This window comes from Antechinus flavipes, chromosome 3 (genome assembly GCF_016432865.1).
Source record: "Antechinus flavipes isolate AdamAnt ecotype Samford, QLD, Australia chromosome 3, AdamAnt_v2, whole genome shotgun sequence".
Classification (NCBI taxonomy): domain Eukaryota; kingdom Metazoa; phylum Chordata; class Mammalia; order Dasyuromorphia; family Dasyuridae; genus Antechinus; species Antechinus flavipes.
The window spans coordinates 347,620,659-347,643,319 of NC_067400.1; the positions used below are offsets into that span (position 1 = coordinate 347,620,659).

General features: G+C 36.0%; 1 protein-coding gene across 1 annotated transcript in view; it reads left to right on the forward strand.

Moving 5' to 3' along the window:
- The first annotated feature begins 1,714 nt into the window (after nt 1-1,714).
- CLASP1 (cytoplasmic linker associated protein 1) overlaps nt 1,715-22,661 on the forward strand; it is a 324,204-nt gene continuing 303,257 nt past the window's right edge. The window contains exon 1 of the mRNA XM_051985719.1: nt 1,715-2,444. The gene's annotated coding sequence lies outside the window, so the exon portion shown is untranslated. The remainder of the gene's footprint in view (nt 2,445-22,661) is intronic.

A 22,661-nucleotide genomic window follows, 5' to 3' on the forward strand; every position in this document is an offset into this window, starting at 1 on the left:
GTAATCTTTATTCTTGTTCTATTAACTGATTCTTTTCTTGCTGTATACAGACACAGCCAGGTGTCTCATTATCAAAAATCCCTGAATTGACCCTACTATGCTCTCAAGCTAGCCTGCCATAGTATTCTTCCTTTTCATAAATACTCCAGAAAGTTATCTATTCTGAATTCTCTGGTCTCACTCTCTCAGCCCCTTGCAATCTTGATTTTCAACCTCATCACTTATTTCAATTGAGTTCTCCAAAGTTACCAAGTATCTCTTATTTTCTAAGTCTTATGGATTTTTCTCAATTTTAATCTTTATTGATCTATGCAGTATTTGATGTTGATGACCTTTTTCCTTCTAGGTATTCATGAATCTGCTATCTCTTGGTTCTTTTTCTACTTGCCTAACTAGTCTTCATTCTTCTAGGCTGAACTGTTATTCATACCCAGTCTGTTAATTGTAGGTGTAGCCAAAACTTTACAATGGGCCCTTTCTCTACTCTCTCATTTTGTGACCTCATCAACTCTCAAGAATTTAATGATCATTTTTATGCAGATGACTAGGCTCTTGAACTCCAGTCTTATTTCAACAACTGCTTATTAAGATATTTTGAACAGTATGTTCTATTTCAAACTCAACATATACAAAACAGAACTTATCTTTACCCCAAATCAACATTTGTTTTGGTATTTCCATGGAATGCACCATCATCCTTCAAAATGTTTATTTTTAAAATCTTGGAGTGATCATTAATTCCTTATTTTTACCCACCCCAAATATCCAAACAGTTGCCAAATCTCATTATTTCTACTACCACCACACCTCTTTCTGATAATATGGCTAATGTCAGTTTTCAAACTTTCATCATCTGTGGTCTTTCCACATTTAATCATTGAATGCATGGTTGCTTTAGTCAAAATGAGACCTGTTAAAGACTGTAACTTTAAAAAGCCAAGATTTCCCACTGCATCCAGGCTATTTCTTGGACCCTCATCTATTTCTGGCCCCTGGACCTCCATGGTTCTGGAGGGGAAAATGAGGCAAGTGACCTTGCATAACCCTACTTCACTCAAATCCAATTCCCTTGCATGTCATGGCATCAGCTCCCTGATATCATGATTGTTTTAGAGCAGAAAGGACCAACCACTACCACCACTAATCTTCATCCACAGAGTTGTCAAAGTGATTTTCCTTTAAGTGCTTCTTTTTCTTTTTTCTTTCAAGTGTTACTTACCTACCAATAAACTTCAAAGTCATTTTATTATCTCTAGGATTAAATGAAAACTCTTCTGCTTGGTATTTAAAATCTCTCCCAACTTGTCTCCAATCAACTTTTCAAGCCTCACAATCTACCACCCAGCTTCAGGCACTACAGCTGGCCTTAGTCCTCCTGATACACAACATTGCAAAAACTCCTTTATTCCTACTTAATCTAGAATGCATTAATTACTCGACTAGTCAAAATCCCCGATTTCTTTCAAGATTCAGCTTAGGCTCTTTCCTGATCTTTCCGGACAGTGGCTGTTTGTCTTGTGTGCTTCTATCCCCACCTAGAGATACCTGGAATATAGATAAATAATGCAAAATCATTGACTTAATTGCCTCATAGTAGGTGGGTGACCATGGACAGGTTACAGTCATGAAAACCGAGGTACGGACTGCGGTGAGGCTCACATGAAATGATGTATGTGAAACGTTATAGACATGCTGCCTGCTGTCAATACTGACACAGACCTGGCGGGGAGCCCGTCACCGCTGACCCAGTCCCATCAAGTAAGTGTTGATGTCTGCCTAGACTTTGGCGCGCGGAGCTCCTGAAAGGAGTTCGAAAAAAGGGAGGACTGCATTGAGGCCACCCGACATATCGTTAGGGATTTTCAGACTGTTCATATAAGCGGGTAGGGAGGGAGGAATCCGGGTTTTTAATACTTCTGTGACTGAATCACGTACAGAAAGTGCGGTGGTCTCCGGGGAGAAGGCCCCTTCACATGGGCAAGCCCACAACTGCCTATAACCCGGAAACAAAAGGAGATTCTGAAAACCGGAAGTGAAGGGCACCTTCCGCCAGCCTATGCCGCGCCCGGAAGGAAGTAAGCGGTCGGACTCGTTTTCCTTGAACCTTCCCTCCACCCCCTTCTTTTTTCTTCCCCGACTGTACCCTCTGTTCTTTCTTGTGATCATCGTCCTCTCACCCTTGCCTTCCCTTTGAATCTGGCGTTGGCTTTGCTTTTGTCATTATTTATTCGCCTTGCATCACCACTCAATTTCTTCGAGGAGCCCTGTCTCCCCTACGGGTCCCCAAGAGGGTCATTATTTGTGTCGGATGAGAAGGCAAAAGGGACCGGAGCCACACCCACCAATATAACTGATTTAGGCGCCAGCCTGGCGCATGCGCACCACGGCACTTCAGGAGCGGTCCTCATTTAAAAGCTCCTCTCTATGGTCCGACCCGGCCTTTGGTAAGGGAAAGGGAAAAAAGGAGAGGGGGAGGGGACAAGTGGCGCGCCGGTCCTAGGCATCGCCGCGCATGCGTTCTGAACCTTTTATTTTTTACCCTGTACCAAGCTCCTTAGCCTCATTGGGGTGGAGGAGGAGAGAAGAAACCAGCTTAGCAGTGGCAACCCGGTCGCCACCGCCAAATAATGCAGTAAGAGCCGTATTGGGGCTGATGAGATTGAAAGTAGCCTCCCATTCCCCGAGGAACCCATTCCCCCCTCCCTACGACCCGCAGTGGACCCCCGGGGTATGTGTGCGCGTGTTTGCTAAGTGCTCCCTCCTCAGCTGTCTGATGCACTTGGGGGTGGAGGGGAGGAACCCAGCCCTGGTGGTGGAAGATGGAAGAGGAGCGAATGAGTGTGTGTCTGATGGAGGGGTGGGGGTGGGTGGTTGGGTGGTGGTGGGGACAGGTTGCATTGTTTCGTTAATCGATAGATTGCAGAGCTGCTGTACGGAGAGATGCTGAAGGGCGGGGGTGGGGGTGGGGGTGGGGGGGGGGTGGCGAGGGGGAGGAGGCGGGCAGTGGAGAATAATCCCGCGGATTTTGTGGGATATGTGGGGTGGCTTTGTGTTTCCCCCCTTCCTAGCACCACCAGACCCTCCCACCCAGAGGAGCCTTCTCTGGGTGGAGAGAGGAGAGTCCGGATCATCCTCAATTTGAAATGAGCGCAAGATGAGGATTGGGGGGGACGGGAGGGGGGAAGGGGGAAGGAGAATACAACTCGGTGGAAGTGATGTGAAGAAAGACCCGGAGGGAAGTGTCGGGGAGGCTGGGTTGCTGTGAAACCGGACTAGACAAAGCGGTGGCTGGGGAGCAGTCCCGGCCAGGCGGGTTGGGATGGGCCCCTTTCGTCTTTCGAACCCTTTATTTTCCTCTTTCCCCCATAAGATCTTAATAAAATCCCGAAAACTGGAGAAGTGCTGAGTTAAGCTGTTGCCTTCTCAACTTGTCTTTGTTATTCCTTGCAATTTGCAGAACAGGTCTGAGATCATAATGCGATCATACATGATAGTCTTTCTTGGTACAATGGGACTAATTTAATTGTGCTCTATCTTTTCTAGCTGCTGAGACATGAATGAATTTTTTTTCAATGACATACATGTACATATGTGTGTATATGTATATCTTTTTTCTCCTTAAAAAAAACTTTGAGGGATAAATAAAATATCTTTTTATTTTAGGCCAATGGGCCATTTTCATGAACTGAAATGACAATAATTCTATTAGGCTTTTGAACCCTTTAAGCATTTAAAAAATTAATTTTTATTTTTTGTTTTATTTTCTATGGATTGTGGCAATGTGAGCAGCAAAGGCTATTCTTTGGAAATAGCCAAGAAATATTTTGAGTACTCTATTTATTATGTGCAGATGTCACAGGCCATTTCAAATTCAGGTTCCTTCCGAGTTTGACAGAGACCCTCACAAAATGCATAATTGTTCTGTATCATAATTTCTTCATTATTAAAATGGGGCCTATCATATATATATTCCAGTGACAGCTAAAAAAAAGCAATTGATAAGTTTGTTGAATACATTACAGAATAATTGATCATGTCTAACATTTCCAAAAGAGGATCTAAATTTGGTAGACTGTTATATATAATCCCTGTGATTGTGCCTCTTTAGCAGCTGTTTCTCAAACCTCAGCTCCTGCAATTTATTTTTTGTTGTTGACTAATGTAAGTGGAATAGATTGTTATACAAAAAATGATGTGTGTTTATATGTGTGGACGTAACTTGTTTAGGAACTTTTAGTAAAAACTTACATTTCTTCACTAATAATAAATTCAGTTATACCCTTTTTTTGAAGTGAGGAGGTGGCAAATACTTCATCAGCTTGTTAGAATTGAAGTGGCAAATATAGTTTAGGAGGCTAAATTTATTTTAGTCAAGACTAAGAATCCAGGTCTCTTAGCATCATACTAGGAGTTATTAACCTCTGAACTCAGTTTTATTCATATAAATAAAGAGGCAAAATCAAAGTTTTTTGAATTAGTTGTATGTAAAAAATCTGAAGCCATAGAACTTTATATTTGATGCTTTAGTAGTTAATAGTTAAGTAAATAAGGAAGACATTATTAAACCTAGAGTAGTTTTTGGTGCAAATTGTAATGTCTTTTCTATGTGGTAGTTTCATAGGAAGGTTAAAAAAAAAAAGATTTTTCCAAAAGAATAAATGCTAAGATATTATTGACAAGGCTCAGATTTGATAATTTGTTTTAGATTTAGGTTTTTAGTTAAGACTAACTGGATGATTTTAAATATGGCAATCACCAAGATTCAGTATGGTAAAATGAGAAAACATTGATCTTCAATAATAACACCTTTTTAATTGTATGACTTAATGAGTTCTCAGAGAGTTTGTGGTGAACAACTGTTGTTTAAATTCATAGTTTGTAACTGCACAGAAGAAATGTCATTAATATCAGAAATGACAAAATGGTTAGCCATGTAAGACAATTTAAATATAGGACTCAGAGTTATTTGTTAAAACTCTTGTGATAATTGTGAAATGGTTTGTAAAGTTAAATTGAAATGAATCTTACCTCACAGAAGCTAACAGAAGAAATAAAACATGGAAAAATAAATAACTGAAATATTTTACATAAAATGGAAACAGGATCTGATTATTTCCTAAATCTTAAGTTCTGCATTAAATATATAAACTGATTTCATATATGTGTCCATTTATCTGTTTAGCTATAGGTAACTTGTGAAAATGAATCATTCTTAGTATCCTGAGGGCTTGAAAGGAATTTAGACCCATCTACATGCAGCTCTGTGTTTCATCTACATCCTTGAGAGATGACCATCTCTCTGTTTGAATACTTCTAGTGAAGAAGGAGGGTTTCCTACTAATTGAAGCATTCCCATTATTGAATAGCCCTCATTGATGAACCAAATAGTGTTTTTTTGAAAATGTTGCTCAGTGATTTTAGTTTTTCTCTGAACTCGTAATAACATAAAACATTTATTCTTGCTTCCAAGTAATAGGTCTTCAAATATGTTTTCCATCATTATCCTACTTAGTGTCTAGATTCTTACTTCAGCAGAAAAGATCATGATACAGTAGAAAATGCATTAGTTTGGGAGTACAAAAACCTATGCCTAAATTCTGATCTGACGTTTATTGTATGTGACCTTTTTCTAGTGTCTTGAGCCTCACTTTCCTTATTGATAAATGAAGGGATTAGATGATCTGTGATCCTTTTTGATAATCTTTTCTCTGGAAAACTCTTTTTAAATGTCCTTATTAAAAAAGTGGTACCAGAGTTAAAAATAACTTTAGAGTATAAGTTCATTAATTTCTTGTGATCTGGGATGAATGCTCTGTATTATTCCAATTTAAAAAAATCTTTATTGATAGTGGAAAGAGCTCTACTCTTGAGTTAGGATAATTTGGTTTAAATATTTGCTGGAATAATGAGTCTGTCACTTAACTTCCTAGAGTCTGTTTTCTTGTATGCAAAATTTTTATAATATTATGCTACTTGACTTATAGGACTAAAGGTGAAAGTGCCTTGTGAACATAGCCTTATTGAAAGGTGAATGGCTATTAGCCAGATAAGATGAGTTGAAATACATAAGACCTATTAAGGTATTAATTGAATGTTATGAATAGCATATCATACTTTATATTTGTGTAGATCTTTATAGTTTTCAAACTACTTTGATATCTATTTATTAATATGATCCTTTTGTATACGAGGAGATATGACATGTGTTATCTCTATTTCATAGATGAGGAAACTGAGGGCCCAAGTAGTTAAAAGACTTACTTAAGGTCACATGGCCAAGAAGTGGCAGAGTTTAGATTAAAAAGAGGTTTTCTGATTTTTCCACTGTTCTTTCTATATTATTTCCCTCAAAATGTGGCACAGAGTAGGTCCACAGCGAGTTTTTAATAAGCTAAAACTGACAGGTTTTTTACTTCATGTGAATTACTGCCAATCCAGATCTCATCTTGTATTTCTTTTTATAAAATTATGTCTTTTAATTTATAATTGGATTCTCCTGTATTCCTTCTGTTATCTTGAAAGTCATCTCTAATAAGAAGTAATTTTTTTTTAAAAAGAAAAATTCCACAATATTTGTCAGTTAAAAAAATCTGATGCTCTCTTGAGTTTCACCTCTGTGCCCCCACCAATCTCCCTAACTTTTTACTTTGATATTTAATTTAAATGGTTTTGTGATTGTTGATGTTACTATTTACATTGTATCAGTTATACATATTGTTTTCTTGGCTTTGCTCATTTAGATTTACATTCATTTTATATCTGCTCTTCCAAATTTTTTCATGCTTGTATCCATTGTGTTCGTTATTTCTTACAACTTAGTAATATTCCATTATATTCATGGACTACAATTTGCCAGTTGCCAAATTTATAGGCATTCACTTTGTTTCCAGTTCTTTCCTACCACAAAAATTGCTATTGTAAATATTTTGGTATTATGTGCAGTTTTTCTGTCATTGACCTTCTCAGGGTTTGTTCCTGGAATTGGATGTACAGAGTTATTTGTTTTTTATTTTAAACTCAAGTTGCCTGGCTTTGTATTTATTATGTGAAATGTCATCTTGATTTAGATTTGAGAAGGGGAAAGCTGCAGGATTACTTTACAGATAGTTTGAGCTTAGCCTGCTATGTTTCCTTATGACATGTTGTATTTTGAGGTATCTCTTTTAAAGTTAGCAGATCTTGATTTATTTGTGATGCTTCACTGACTCTTGCTTGGATCATTGACCTTGCATGTATAAATAGTGCTTAACAAATATTTTAATTGATTTTATATAATTAATTAAATATTCAAATCTATAGTTATTTTAAACATCAAGAATTAATGAAAGTCTTAATTTTTTTTCAGATAATTGGACATTCACCTTGATTTCATATTGCATATGTTGAAAAGATACATTAAATTTCTAGACTGTAGCAGTTTTTCAACATTTATTGTACTAGATAGCTCTGGATTGAGCTTCTTTATACGGTTTTCGTCTGTTATGAATGTGTTTAGCAGTCATGAAAACTGTCTCAGACATGGTAACAAGGTCCTATTGTGGACAGAGGTTAGATTGTTTGGTATCCTTCCTAATGAAGAACAGTTGAATTCAGTCTATAAACAATAACCTAGTCTTTTAAAGATGTTTGCCTGTATTAAAACTGCTCCTTTTCTGAAGTTCTCTCTGTTAAGCTTTATCTTGTAGTAGTAAAATAGACATTTCTGAAAGTTAATAAATGATGATGAAGTCCCCCATATCAGAGTACAGCTATATTTAATTTTGTTCTCCCATCCTATCTCAAAGTTATCCCAAGGTGTAATGGGTAAAATTTCATACACACACACACACATAATATACGTACATATATAAATATAATTATTACACATAATATATAAATGAAGCATAAAATCTCCTGTTCCAGTGGTGCTTCTACTGCTACCCTTATCCAGAGAACACATACCTCTTCTTCATTTTATTCTTTAAAGCCCAGTTCAAGCCATCAATCCTTCCCAAATCTTCTGTTACTACTTCAGCTTATTGTTCTGAATTTTCCTACTACTTAGTGTCCTTACTAAATGCATTTAGTACTTATTCTCTTGTATTGCTGTTCAAGTTTTTGAGTGTGTGATATGGAAAGAATAGTAAATTTATTGAAGTTAGCGCTGTGTGTTATATTTCTTTATATCCCTTGGTATTTAATGTGATACTGTAACATGTTTGAGAAATTAGTTTTTGAATGACAAGTTAATTATATATATAATCCATATTGGGGATATTAGAAATGTTTATGAAGCAATCATAAATGAGAGACCTTAAACAGTGTAGCATAACATTTCTTAGAATGCGTCTAACTGATGGGGACTAAAAAATAATTTTTCCAGTGTCATATAACTTGTGTCAGGTAGGATTTGAACCCACATTTTTCTTCTTCATCCCTTTATCACCAAACCACACTGCCTCTCAAAAAGTCCCAACACTCCAGTATAAAGTTATTATTGAGAATTTGGTTGCTTGGAGATAACAGAAAATACTTTAAATGGTCATTTATTCATTTCCTATAGATGTTTTAAAATATTTCCATATAGTTTTCCTTCTAGTTCAGTAAGACTGAATAGTATGTCATCTAAATTGAGGCTTCTTGTAGCCCAAAAAATTTTTATGCGACCCTAGGTATCTAGGTTTATAAAATTTGTATACAAATCAAATATTTGCCAATAATAAAATTTTGCAACCCCCATACTCAGTTATGAGACCCCATATGAGATTGTGACCCAGAGTTTAAAGAGCTGAAGTCTAAATGATCAGATTTCAATCAGTTCCCTTGGGACACTATTTCACTGTCTACCAGAGTTCAAAAAAACAAATGCTGATTCTGCTAGTTAATTGGCCAAATCTCTTTTTACTTGACTTCTCATTCCAGTATTTGTTCATCAACAGTCAAAACATAATTGAATTCCTTGCTGTTTCAACTCATAAGAACATTTTTAGGTAGTTGTGGTATATCGCCTGGATATTCATTAATAAAACACCAGTACACCGTATCATGGTAATATTGCTATGTTTTTTCCATTTAGCAGATCTTTGTTTTATATGGCCTTTATATTTATAACTGAAAAAAAAAATCACTTTTTCTATTCTGAGGGAAAAGACTTGAATAAAGCATTTGAAATATACACATGGGCTAATTGGATTTTTGGGCTTTTAAAGTGATGGTATATCCAGCTTTAGATAATTATTTACTTAGTAAAGTGATTGAACAGGAACAAGATGGCTTTACTTTATTACCACTTTTCTTTTGAGGAGAAGATAATGGTAGGGCTAGAGTAGAGAATTTCTCTTCCTTTAGTTTTAGCATTATTAATCCTGTCTCCTTCCTGCAGATTTGGGAGGACTCCATGTTGTAGAGGTCAGTTTTTTAAAAAATAGGTTCATATTGCCCTTTATGATCTTTATTTTAAGTAGGCTGATTTGGGTTTGAAGGTCAGGTAGTTTGTAAGATAGATTTAGAAGAAACTTTGGAAGTCACCTAGTCTAACCCATTCATTACTAAAGTGCAGGACATTAAATAATTTCCCCAAGATCACACAAATAGTTGGTTGTCGGCAGAATCAGGATTCAAAAACTGTGGTCTTTTGACTTCAAACTCAGTAGGCTCTTTCTATTGCACTATGAATCTCTCAGTCTGTGAGTAAGTATATTTGTACTAACTGTCAAATACCCGACAAAACTTCTGGGTTGTTTGAATTGCAGTACTGAAGTAAATCTGTTGAACATGGAATCATTGATCCAGATGTATTAGGAATCTGTGAGGTCATATATTGAGAAATTAAGAGCCAAAGACGGTCAGTGATTTGCATATAGACATATAGTGTCTCCAGTCAGGATTTGAACCCTGTATCTCTGGCTCAAAATCTAGCATCCTTTCCTTGTCCCATTTAGTACCTTTCTGTTTTCTGACTTTTGTCAAGATTTGAAATAGAATTTTGAAAGTGTTCTAGAAACACATGTAATGTTCCTTAACCGTAATTGCATGATTGTCATGTGCTTGTAGATCAAATTATGTTTAATAATATTTCTACAGTAGCAGAAGTAGGTTCATTGAGAAGTTTGTCTTTTCCTTTTCTTCCTCTTTGCCCTTCTCATTCCTTAAATTTGTGCCTTGCACCCAGTTAATACTCAGTAAAGGTTGAATTGAAATAAAATGATTCTGTTCCTGAGAGAAGAAAAGAACAAAAGAGTGACCAATGTAAAATTAGAATTTGTTACTTTTGGTAAGTCATCCAGTTGTATCTAATTCTTTGAGATCCCAAGAATTATAGCACAGCAGAAAACTATGGAGTTTTCCCGGCAAAGATAGTAGAGTGGTTTGCTATTTCCTTCTCCAGTGATTTAAGGAAAATGACTTGCTTAGGACATAGCTAGCAAGTGTCTGAGAATGCATTTGAACCTACATCTTCTTTACTCCAGGCCTACTTCTCTAACCATTGAGCCACCTAGCTGCCTCAGAGTAAGACTAGCGTCTAAAGTTATTGGTGACTACTGGTAAAAACCCTTAAATAAATCTATTTCTTGGGGCTTGCTGTGTGTTTGGAGTCTTCGAATAATTGATTAATAAGAGTTTGAGCAGACCACTTGGAGAGAAATGTGTAAAATTAGGTTTTTTTAGAATTTGGATTATTTTGTATCTCCCTCTTCTAAATGACTTTTGATCATTTGCTAAGATTCCCAATTCAATTCAAAATTTTTATAAGCTCCTGATATTTGAAAGGCACTGGATTGAGAATAGAGAGAAAAAAAATCTCACTTCTCACTGAATTTATATTCTCTTACTCTGTTGTTCTTGCCTTTAGGCTCCTGCATCTAGTGCAATGTCTGACACATAGTATGCACTTATTAAACGCTTGGTGGAGTAGGGTGGGGAGAGGTGCTACAAGGTCATTAGAGAGAGGATACTAACTTGATAGTAATAATGTTTGAATTATATAATTTTAGTTATTTTCAAATTGAGTGTCATCGATTGTAGATTGTTGATTTATAAAAATCGTGAAGTAATAAAGGTACCTTTCCTCCCTTTATGTGTTACTAGATCTAGTTATGTTGAAAAATGTATTTAAATATTTTATCTTTTTGTCATTAGTCATCTAGAGGTGAAAAGTAAGATGATAAGAGAATCTCTGAATTGAAAAGAACTTCAGAGGTCATCAGGTCTGTTCCTTATCCAAAGTGTGAGCCCTATTGACAACATTTTGACAAGAGGTCAGTTTACTTTTGAGGCAAGATCACTAATGATAGGAAACTCCTAAGGTAATACTTCCAATTCCAAGTCATTCTGACTTTTTCGTTTTTTTCTTTCAATATTATTTTTGGAACAGCTTACAGAATAGTAATTGTACAGCATAGTATACACTAATTACTATTGCCTTTGTGTATATGTGTGTGTGTGTATGTATGTGTTAACAACCAACGATTTTTAAGTCCTAGACTTCTATTAAAATTTGTCTTCCCATAATTTGGTCTCACTGGTCCTAGTTTTGCCTTCTGTGACCAAATAGAACAGGTTCAGTTCCTCTTCTACATGATAATCATTTCAGATATTTAAAGACAGCTGTTGTAAACGTGCTCCATCTCCCCACCCCAGCCTTCTCCAGTCCATTTCTTCTAACAGATCTTCTTGGTAGTATGATAATAAGTAGCCCAACCCCTTACCCTTCTGTTGCCCTCTTGCATGTTAATCTCTTAGGGTGTAACACTTAGATCTAGACAAACCCCTTGCAGATACTCTTACTAGCAGTGAAACTGGGGTAGTCACTCTGTGTATGTTATATATTTCTTCATCATATTAACTCTTTTCATTTCCTTATCAAATCATATCATTGAGTTGGCAGTCTGCTGGGTAAAGAGAGCAAATAGAGTAGATATTAATATGCTAATAAAGTACTAAGACCAGTCTGTCCCAGAGTTTTCTGATTTTAAATGGCAGCTGGGTATTAGCTGGGTGAAAACTGGCCATGCCCCCGAAGTCTTTAAAAAGCTAAGCTTGCCAAGACAGAAGAGAGTTCGAGATACAGTTGAAACACTTTGGAAGCAGGAACTCATTTCTCTATGGAAAAAGGCCCAGCATGAAGCAGATTCCAGGAATGTTACCTCTGGCACTAAGACTGAGCAAACTATTCAAGGGAGAACTAGTCTGACCTGCAGAGAGGAACAGACCCAGAGTAAGGTAGCTAACAGGAATTTGAGAAGTGTGAGTTGCTTTGACTCTTTGTGTTCTCTGTATGTGTCTCACTACAATTGTAAATGTTTATGCCTATTCTTCCCATTTGCACTTTGGGTATTTGTGAAAAGTAGATCCTAAGTTTATGGGAAGCATGTTTGCTCACAAGTACTTTATCAGTTTGAGAATAACTTTCTATTCAAGTTAATTATCTCCACTGTCCATTAAGGTAAAATCACTATTGCGAAGTTCTCAAGTTGTAGTTTTAAGGGCTCACATCTGCCTTAGAACCTAAAGGTATCTTCTTCCCCTTCAAATTATAGTTGTGGGGGAGGATACTACAACGGTTGTTAACTGGAGGATTTAAATTAACTGTTGAAGGGATGTGAGAAAACAGCCAGAAGAAGCCTCTGAGTTGAAACTGATCCAGTAGCCAGGATTTAAACTCATGACTTCTGAGTGGAGCGAATGCTTTTCCCACTGTGATACACTGTCCTTCCAAGTAGTCTAGTAACTTGGTCAGTAAATAAGATTATTCTGTCCTGTACTGTCACTGTTTCTTTAATTATTAAGAATTTAAAACATTCCATGTTCCAAATATGGTGCTTAGTAACTCTTTGTTCTTCCTTTGAAAAGCATCAATTTGACACTGACTCTTGTAAATTTGAATCAAGCTCATGCATTTTTTAGAAATAAGACCTTTATCAGAGAAATTTGGTGCAAGAATTTCTTCTTAGTTACCTGTTTGCCACTTAATTTTGGCTTCATTACTTCTGCTTTTGCAAAACCTTAAAAACCTTAAAAATTTTATATAATCAAAATTGACCTTTTTTTCTGTTATCCTGTCTTTTGCATTAATTTAAAAATCTACTTGTTATTATCATTTAGATATTTGGATTATTTGGATATTATCATTTAATAGGCTAATTGTTAAAATGGGGAAAAGAAATGAAACCATTTGAGATATCATTCCTCTGGTGCAGAAAACAACACCCTTATTGGATTGATGTGAGTCATTATTTAAATGTTATTTGTGGATTCTTCATTAATGTGCTATTTCTAGAAAAGTCTATTTAGGAATCTGAGTTTTAAACTTTGTTTCCTTACAGTGTGAAACCTAATATACAATTAAGGCTCTAATCTAGGTCACCCTCTGGAATTTTGTCAGAGGTCACTAAAAATGTAAGCCAGAATGTAATTTCACTAACAACAGTTTCATGTTGTAATTGATCTCTAGCAGCATAGTAGGGTGTTGTGTTGTGTTTTGTTTTGTTTTGTTTTTAGTACCATTGGTGAGGATTAAAAGATATTTGCCTCTAACTTTTGAATGACGAATCAGCTAGAAATACACGCACTCTGTGTTTTAGATTTTTGTTCAAATTTTAATTCATCTAAGAACCTTCATTTCTCTCCTATTTTGGTTCATATTGCCTTAGACTTAGAAGTTAAATATAATAGCTGATTGAAAAACAAATGAACCTCTAATTCTTGCTTTTCCTATTTTTTTACTTCTAGTTCCTCCTTTTATTTTCTATAAAAATGATTTATCTTTAGTAAGAACAACTGGGGGTTCAGATACATCTCTGACTCTTTACAGTCTCAGTCAGCCTTTTGTGGCTTCACTCTGAGGCTACCTGTGCCAGGAATAAAGGACAATAATACACTTGGAGGGTGTTGAGTGAGCAGCTAAATAGCCTAGCAAGTAGGAGCTTGCATTTTGACATTGGGCCACACCCAAAGCAAAACCCTGGCCAAGGATATCCTTAACCTTCTGTTCCTAGATTCTTATTAATACATATATAAATATAATATTCTTTACGTACACACACGTACACATGCTTAAGTGAAGCAGCTAGATGGTACAGAGTGCAAGGCCTAAAATCAACAAGAGTCATCTTCCTGAATTCAAATCTGGCTTCAGACACTACCAATACAAGTGTATTGTTATCCTTTATTCCTGGCACAGGCAGACACTACATTAAAAATGTTTATATATTAGGACTTCATATTTCACAGGTAGTGATCCTGAGCAAGATATTTAATCCTATTTGTCTCAGTTTACTCATTTGAAGGAAATAGCAAACTATCCTACTATCTCTGCCAAGAAAACCCCAAATGGGGTCACAAAGAGTTAGATATGACTGAAGTGATTGAAAAACAAAGCTTTTATACTATATCTGTTCTGAACTTTTTATCATTCAGGTCTTCAGTATTTTAGATAAGTTTCTTAATCTGAAGTCCCTGAATTTGTTTTAAAAATATTTTGACAACTTATTTCTACACAGAAGTAGAGAAAACCAATTATACAATTGTTTTCCTTTATAATCCTTTATTGATTTGGTTTTTTTTTTTTTTTTTTTGCATTTAAAAACATTTTGAAACCTTAAGCTTCAGGTGCCAAAAAGGTTCATAACAAAAACCAATTTATAACCCCTCATCTAGACTTACATTTGTGTTTATTTTAAGTTTGTGAAATGAAAATTTAAGCACTTAATTTCTTTGTTCATCTGCAGAGATTGAGGTACCCCTCTCCCCAGATAAATTGGATTTCATTCTACTCTTATTTCTCTAAGTACTTGTGTGCCTTCTGTCCTTGCATTTGAGAACTCAATATTTGAGAGAGTTTTTCCCCCCTTCAATGGGTGTAACCACTAGTTCCCTGGGGATTTGTTGGATGGTCTTGTCAGCTGTCATGCTATCATATGACATTATTCCCCCTCTGTTTCTATTTACCTATGTCTAGGGAGTTATGTATTCTGGAAACCTTGTAGAATATCTCTCATGCTTGTCCTTTATTCCTTTTGTTTGGCTTTTTAATCTGATATCATAAGAAACCAACTCTTAAATTTAGGCCAGAAACAGATTTGAAAGTCAGTTGTGTTTTTATTTCTGAAATTTGTTCTCAATTACATGTAAAAACAATTTTTAATATTTTTAAAAATTTTGAGTTCCAAATTCTGTTTCTCTCTCCCTTCTCTCCCCCTTCCTTGAGAAGTTAAGCAATAGATTATACATATGCAGTTATGCAAAATATAGTTATATAGTAGCCATGTTGTAAAAGAAAACAGACCTAAAAAACTCAAGAACATAAAGTTAAAAAAAAATATGCTTTTGATGTAAACTGAGATCTTTTGGGGGAAAATAAAGTAAATTGTGTCCCCATTAATCTTTGGAGGGGCCTTGAAACTGCATTCCCCTTTTGCCTGGTGGGGGAGGATGTTCTTGAGCCTCAAACACCTTTCCCAGACAACACCCTTCCCAAATTAAGTGGTCTCATTCAATTGGAGATCTTATTCAAGGACATAATCACCACCCTCTATTGAATTGAAGATTAGTCCTTCCAACTGCTCTCAGCTGGGGGTGGGGGAGCCCTCTGGGAAAAGCCTCAGAAAGCTAAATAAAAGGTGATTCTGAATTCCGATTCTTTGCTAATTCCTGACCCACTGATGAAGATATTTTCTCTGTGCAAACCCGTCTGTGCAAAACTATCCTGCCAGGAGTCTTTGCTTACTAAGAAAGCTGTCTTATTAGTGAAAATAAATTCCCTTTTGCTATACAGACTTCGGGTTTGCTCTTTTGCAAGGAACATGTGGCACTGACCAGAGAGGATCTCTTACCTTCATTTCTTGCACCTCATCATTTGGTGACCTCATCACTTTGACTTGTATGCAGACTCCATTAATTCTTTCTTTGGAGATGGATAGCATTTTTAACAGTGAGTCCTTTGGAATTGTCTTGGATTATTGAATCAGCAGTGTATGTTTTTTTTTTAAACTCCACTCTTACCCTTACCCCCAAATAAAACAAAATGAAACAATCCTGATGAAAACAATTCCATTCATTCTTCCTCACTTTTTTTTTTTTTTTTGCTGAGGCAATTGGTTTTAAGTGACTTGCTCAGGGTCACACAGCTAGGAAATGTTAAATGTTTGAGACCAGATTTGAACTCAGGTCCTCCTGACTTAAGGACTGGTGATCTATCCACTGCACCATCTAGTTGCTCCTTTCCCACATTTTTAAAATAGAAAAATGTTTATATATTAGGATTTCATATTTCAGCATAACTGACTTTTTTGTGTACATGAAGATCATTTTATAACTTTTATTTTTAATTAAATTCTTGAAACTTAACCAAAATTTTTTTGTTACTCCTTCCCTAATCCTTTTGCCCCAGTTGAAACACACACACACACACATTCTCTCTCTCTCTCTCTCTCTCTCTCTCTCTCTCTCTCTCTCTCTCTCCTGAATTGTCTGTATCTTGCCATCTTTACTGCCTCTATTACCTCCCTGCCAGGAGGCGGGTAGTAGCATTATGAGATCTCTGGAATCATTGTTGGATATTTAAAAATAGCATTTTTATAATGTCTCTGAAGGAGAGGAAAGAGAAAGTTAGCCATCTTAAATTTTAGGCAGGAGGTAAGCAAATTCTTAAATCAAGAATTTTTTTTTTTCAGATTTAGTGTGGTGTGTATATGGTTTTTAATTTAGTTTTTAATTTTTGATCATCTTTTAAAGCCCAATTCAGGACCTTCCTTTCCCACTAAGACTCTCTTGATTCCCTTGGAATACCTTCTAGTTTTCCCCTCCTTAACTCACTTTGCTTTTGTGGACTTTCTCATCCATGATTTCTTTTTCTATTCCTTCACTAAGCATTAAGTAGCAACTTGGGGAGCCCAGACTTAAAGCTGCAAAAGCCCCAGAGGTTATCTAGGATATCTCTTCATTTTATAGATGAACAATTAAGACAGAGGTTAAGGGACTTGCCTATAGTTAGAGGTTTTAAAGGGCAGAGACAAGATTTGAATTGAGCTCTTTTAACTTTTTTTAAGTTTAGCACTGTTTTTATTGTAGTGAGCTGGTGGCAACAGAGTCTTACAGTTATAATAGCTTATATCTATGCAGAACTTTAAAGTTTACAAAGCATTTTGCATGTACTAATGTTTCATAACAGTTAGGTGACCTGGGACAAGTATTGATGCTTCCATTTAGAAACCTTTTTGAGCTTTACATGGTCCTACATTTAGAATAAGGGGGACCTGAGAGGCCATCTAGTTCAGTTAAATGACTTCAGGGTCTCATGATGGCTCAAGTGGCACAGCTAGCTTTTAATTCAGTTTGCTGGCATCTAATTCAGTATTTTAAAAAAATTACATTATGAATATTTGTTATATTAAATTAAAAAAAGTTACCTGGTCAGAATCTCATTGAATAACAAACATTCTTTGAAGAATATAACTGAACTAAGGTATTTGCAAAGGAAATGGAGGCATTGTAATCCCTTCTTCCTGACTAACAAACCCATTCAAGCTGTGTATCTTCAAAAAGCCTCTATCTTGGCAGATGTTTTAGACTTCAACATGAGTTCCTTGTTTGATCTTTGGTTGCTAAACCATCATCTATATTACTCTCTCCCACATGAAGTGACTGCTGTGCTTTTTTAGAATATATGAAAAATGAAACAATTCAAATGTTATTCTTGTTGAGGTGTGAGAAATGAAGGTTGAGAAATCCCCTGACAGCAATGAAATCCCCTGGCTGGTCTGTAGGCTTTGTGAAAGAATTTGCAAACCTGAATGAATGCAGATTTGAGATTTGTAGCAAGAATGGATTTATTACATTGAGAAGAGAAGTATCTACATCAGTGGGCAAACTCCTGTTAGGACTTCTTTCTCCACTATACCCCATACGTGCCTTCTCTCATTCTCCTTACCTTTCAATAGGTTATCTTTCATATGTTATCTTCTCCCATTAGAATGTAAGCTACATCAGGGCAGGGATTGTCTTTTCTTTTTTTGCTTGCATTTTTGTATCCCTGGTGCTTAGCAAAATATCTGGCATGTTATAAGTAGTTAATAAATGCTTATTGTCTTGCCTTGCCTTGCCTTTGATCTTTGGTATTGCTGTATTAACAAATCATATTGCTGTATTAGATTGTAAACACAGTTTAATGATTTAGGGGGGCGAAATTCCAAATTACTTTCCTCAATGGCAGGACCAGTTCACAGCTTTACCAACATCATGTGTTCCTGGTAAAACCTCTAAGGTTGCTTTAGTTGAAATGGGTGTGGCATCTTCAATACTTTACTCCCTAGAATCCTCCACATTCATTCAGTCTGTTTGTGTCTACCTTGGGGGATATCTTTCATATCTATATCTATATGTATCTCTCTCTCTCTATGTGTATGTATGTGTGTATGTATATATATATATATATATATATATATATATCCCTTTTCCTCCTCTGACATTACCCCTACACTACCACAGGTCATTATCACTTCTTGCATGAATTATAGCAATAGCTTTCTGATTGGTTTCCTTGCTTCAAGTCTTTACCCACTCCAGTCCATCTTTCAGTCACCTGTCAAAGTGACCTTCCTAAAGCATGTCATTACTCTTTGTCCTCTCATCTCCCCACTCACATTCAGTCAACTCCAGTGACTCTCTATTACCTCCAGGACTCAAGAAGTCCTCTGTTTAATTTTTAAAGTTCTTTATAACAACCTTGTCCCTTCCTACCTTTCTAGCCTTCTACTTTATTCCCTTCCCTGAACTATTTTTCCAGTAGCATCGGCCCCTTTGCTGTCTATTGCAAAAAATACTCCATTTCTTGACATGCTTTTTAGCTAGTTCTCCCCTATGCCTGGAATGCTATCTGTGTCTGTCTTCATTTTTGCCTCCTGTTTTTCCTGATTTCAAGTTTTAGTTGAAGTGTTACCTTCTGTAAGAAGTTTTTCTGAATTCTCCTTAATCTCACTGCCTTTGTTTTGAGATTTCACTCAACTTATATATAAATATCTATCTTGTTTGTGCATTGTTTTTGTATGTTATCTCCCCTATTAGATTGTAAACTTCTTGAGAGCAGAAATTGTTTTCCTCCCTCTATATTCCCAATATTTATTAAATATTAAGAGACTCTTAATAAATACTAGTTGATTGGTTATTATGTCGTGCCACAATTTCCCTGAACTGTTCTGCCTCAATTTCCTTAAATTGTTCTACTTCAGTTTCCATAAATTGTTCTGCCTCTGTCCCTCCGGTTGCAACCCCCATTCCTGACCATTAGAACTGATATAAATTAGGACAGAGATAACTAGTCCCGACCATTAGCATTCCATAGAGCCATAAATTGTAGAAAGGTTATTTAGAGATAGATAAGCATATCTTATATTTCAGATATCCTAGCTCCTCCTAAGTTATCAAGAATTTATAGTCCTTACCCCCAGCCTATCAGAACTGAATTCATGGTCCGTTCCTGAAAATTCCTGCCAGTGCTCTAACCTCCCCCCAGCCCATTCCCCTGCCTTTGTCTCTCCTGATTGCTGGAGTTCTATAAAAATCCCTGGAATTTTTCACTCTTTGCTAAATGCTTTGACACTCAAGTCCCATTCAATCTGCTAGGGTCAACATAAATCCTGTTTTGGCCTCAGACAGTCTCTCTCTTTCAAATAAATATTAAAAACTCTCTGATCTCTATCTTGCCTCGGTTTCTCTGGTATTACATTTAGTGACTTTGAAAATTTTTTTCCATGGATATTGATAGCTGAATGAAGTGGACTGTGTGAAAGCTGTCTCACAAGATGGGGACATTGTTCTAAAAATTGAGTGAAAGTTGGCTGTGCTGCAGGGCCAGGTTTCTTTCTCCAGAGATCATGAGATTTATAAGGAGTGGGATCTTGGCTTTGTAAGACTAAGTTGGGGCCATCTTGGCATTGAAACTCTCATGTAAGGTAATTTAGTAATCCTAAAGATGTGGTTGTGTTAGAAGTTTTTCATCATTTATGACTAAGAACGGGAGGTCATTTGTCCTGATTAATCAGGGCAAAGAACTAGCCTATTGGGAGTGTTGCCCCAGGTCCCTATATAATTCTTCTCTGTTAACTGGGCTGCACCCCTTCTTGCTTAACTGTTTTTGGGTATGAGACACCCTTTCTCCTGAGATCATAATAAGATTCTGTTCTGCTTTTACCTTTAGAAATCAACTTAATTTATTTGATTTATTTGAGCTGGTGGTCTTTGTCTCACACATAGCTTAAGTTTCTTCCTTCTCAAAATTGTTCATGTTCTTTGAAAACTTATTAGTTGGAGAATGGTCTTTATTGTTAACAATTTGAATCAGTTTCATATATATCTTGGTAATGAGACTTTAATGAGAGTAACTTACTGCTATGGTCCTCTCTTATCTCTGGTCATGAACTCTTCCCGTGGAAACGAAATTCTTCCTTTTCAGAAAAAAACCTGAGAGGGAAAACAAAACTGCAAGCAAACAATAATAGAAAGAGTAGAAATGCTGTGTTGTAGTCCACACTGGTTTCCCATAGTTCTTTCTCTGGGTGTACCTGATTCTCTTCTTTACTGAACAATTGGAACGGGTTTGAATCATCTCATTGTTGAATAGAGCCTCATCCATCAGAGTTGATCATCATATAATCTTGTTGTTGCCATGTATAATGATCTCCTGGTTCTTAGCATCAATTCATGTAAATCTCTCCAGACCTCTTTGAAATCATCTTGTTGGTCTTTTCTTACAGAACAATAATATTTCATAATATTCATATACCATAATTTATTCATTCTCCAATAGATGGGCATCCATTCAATTTCTAGTTTCTAGCCACTACAAAAAAGGTTGCCATAAACATTTTTGCACATATGGGTCCCTTTCCCTTCTTTAGTATCTCTTTGGGATACAATCCCAGTAGTAACACTGCTGGATCAAAGGATATGCACAGTTGGATAACTTTTTGAGCATGGTTCCAAATTGCTCTCCAGAATGGCTGGATGTATTCACAATTCCACCAACAATGATGTATCAGTGTCCCAGTTTTCCCACATCCTCTCTAACACTCCTCATCTTTCCCTGTCATTCTAGCCAATCTGACAGATGTGATGGATTAGATTTTTTTTAAGGACCGTGACTTAAAGCCAAATCACTCTGGCTGTCATTGATTGGCCAAAGGTAGACCTTAAGCTTCTTTTTGTCTTTGTTGGGACTCTGATAGCTCTGAGTGAATGTAAATTGCAGTTGTTTCTGTTTTAGCTAGAAACCTTGAGGGTTTTCCCCTTCCAGACTGATTTGGGCATTTTTTATTTTTGTAAATATTGGTTCACTTCTTTGGATTGCCAGTTTCTTTAGTACATATTTGTATAAAGTAATACTTTCCTCCATTTATTGTGAATTCTTTTTCATTTTGAAATACTGGTAATTTGTTTTACCTGTAAATAAAGGAGTTAAATTATCTCACAGTTTATCTGTATTATTAGCTTAGCATTAGAAGCACCAGGCTTGTCAACTAATGTAAAAATCACATATTTTATCTTGAAATAAACATTTTCAACCTATTTCATTTTCTTTGCCTTAATGATTAAAAAAACTACTGTCAGTTGACTCAGATTGCTCCCTTAAAGAATATTAAATTATTATCATTCTATCCATGAAGAAAAATGCTACTCACTTCTAGAGAGAGAACTGATAAACTTTTGAGTATAGAATGAAGCGTACAAATATTATTTTATTTTCCTTGTTTGGATGCGTGTTTTCTTTTGCAACATGTCTAATGGAGGAATATGTTTTGCATAAATTCACATATAAAATTGATATCAAATTTCTTGCCTTCTCAAAAAGGGGAAGAAAGGGAGCAAGGAAAGAGAGATGATTTTTGTGTACATAGTGTTTTTTCCCTTTCATTTTGCTAATCTCTTTGACTTTTCAGAATTCCTATTTTGGTATTTACTCAAGAATTTTTTTTTAAATGCTTTTTTTTTTTTTGGTTGCATTTAAGTTTTGAACTGTCCCCCTCTGTACCTCAAAGCAGAGATGACCACTATCTCTCTCTCTCTCTCTCTCAAAAACATATTATGCATGCTTCTATTTACTCTTTTCTTTCCCTGGAGGTGGATAGTATCTTCCTTCATAAGTCCTTCAGAGTATTTTATAATTTGTACATTTTCAAATTGTCTTAGTTCTATGCATTATCTGTTGATTTCTTATTTTCTCTTTAGTTGATGAAAGTTTTGAGAGAGAAAAAGTTTCCCTTAAGGATTGCTCTGCCTGCATTCCAAAAGCTTTGGTATATTGTATCTTTGTGGTCATTTTTAGGATGGAATTATCTCTCTCTTACATGATTTGTACTTTGATCTACTGGTTCTTTAGGATTAAATTTTTTATTATTATTATTATTTAATGGGGAGAAACTCGAGGCAGGCAGACCAGTTAGAAAGCTTATATCAGGATGGTAGCAGTCTTAGAAGAAAAAAGTAGGGGCTTATTTGAGAAATGGTGAAATTCACAGGCTGTGGCATCAGAATATAGGGCATGAGAAATAGTGAAGAGTTCAAGGTGACTCAGAGGTTGGGAGCCTGTAGGACTGAAAGAATAATGTTGTATTCTACAATAGGAGAGGTAGAAGAGAAGAGGATTTAGTTCTTTTCTCCACAATGCATTAGACAATGTTGTGGCATAG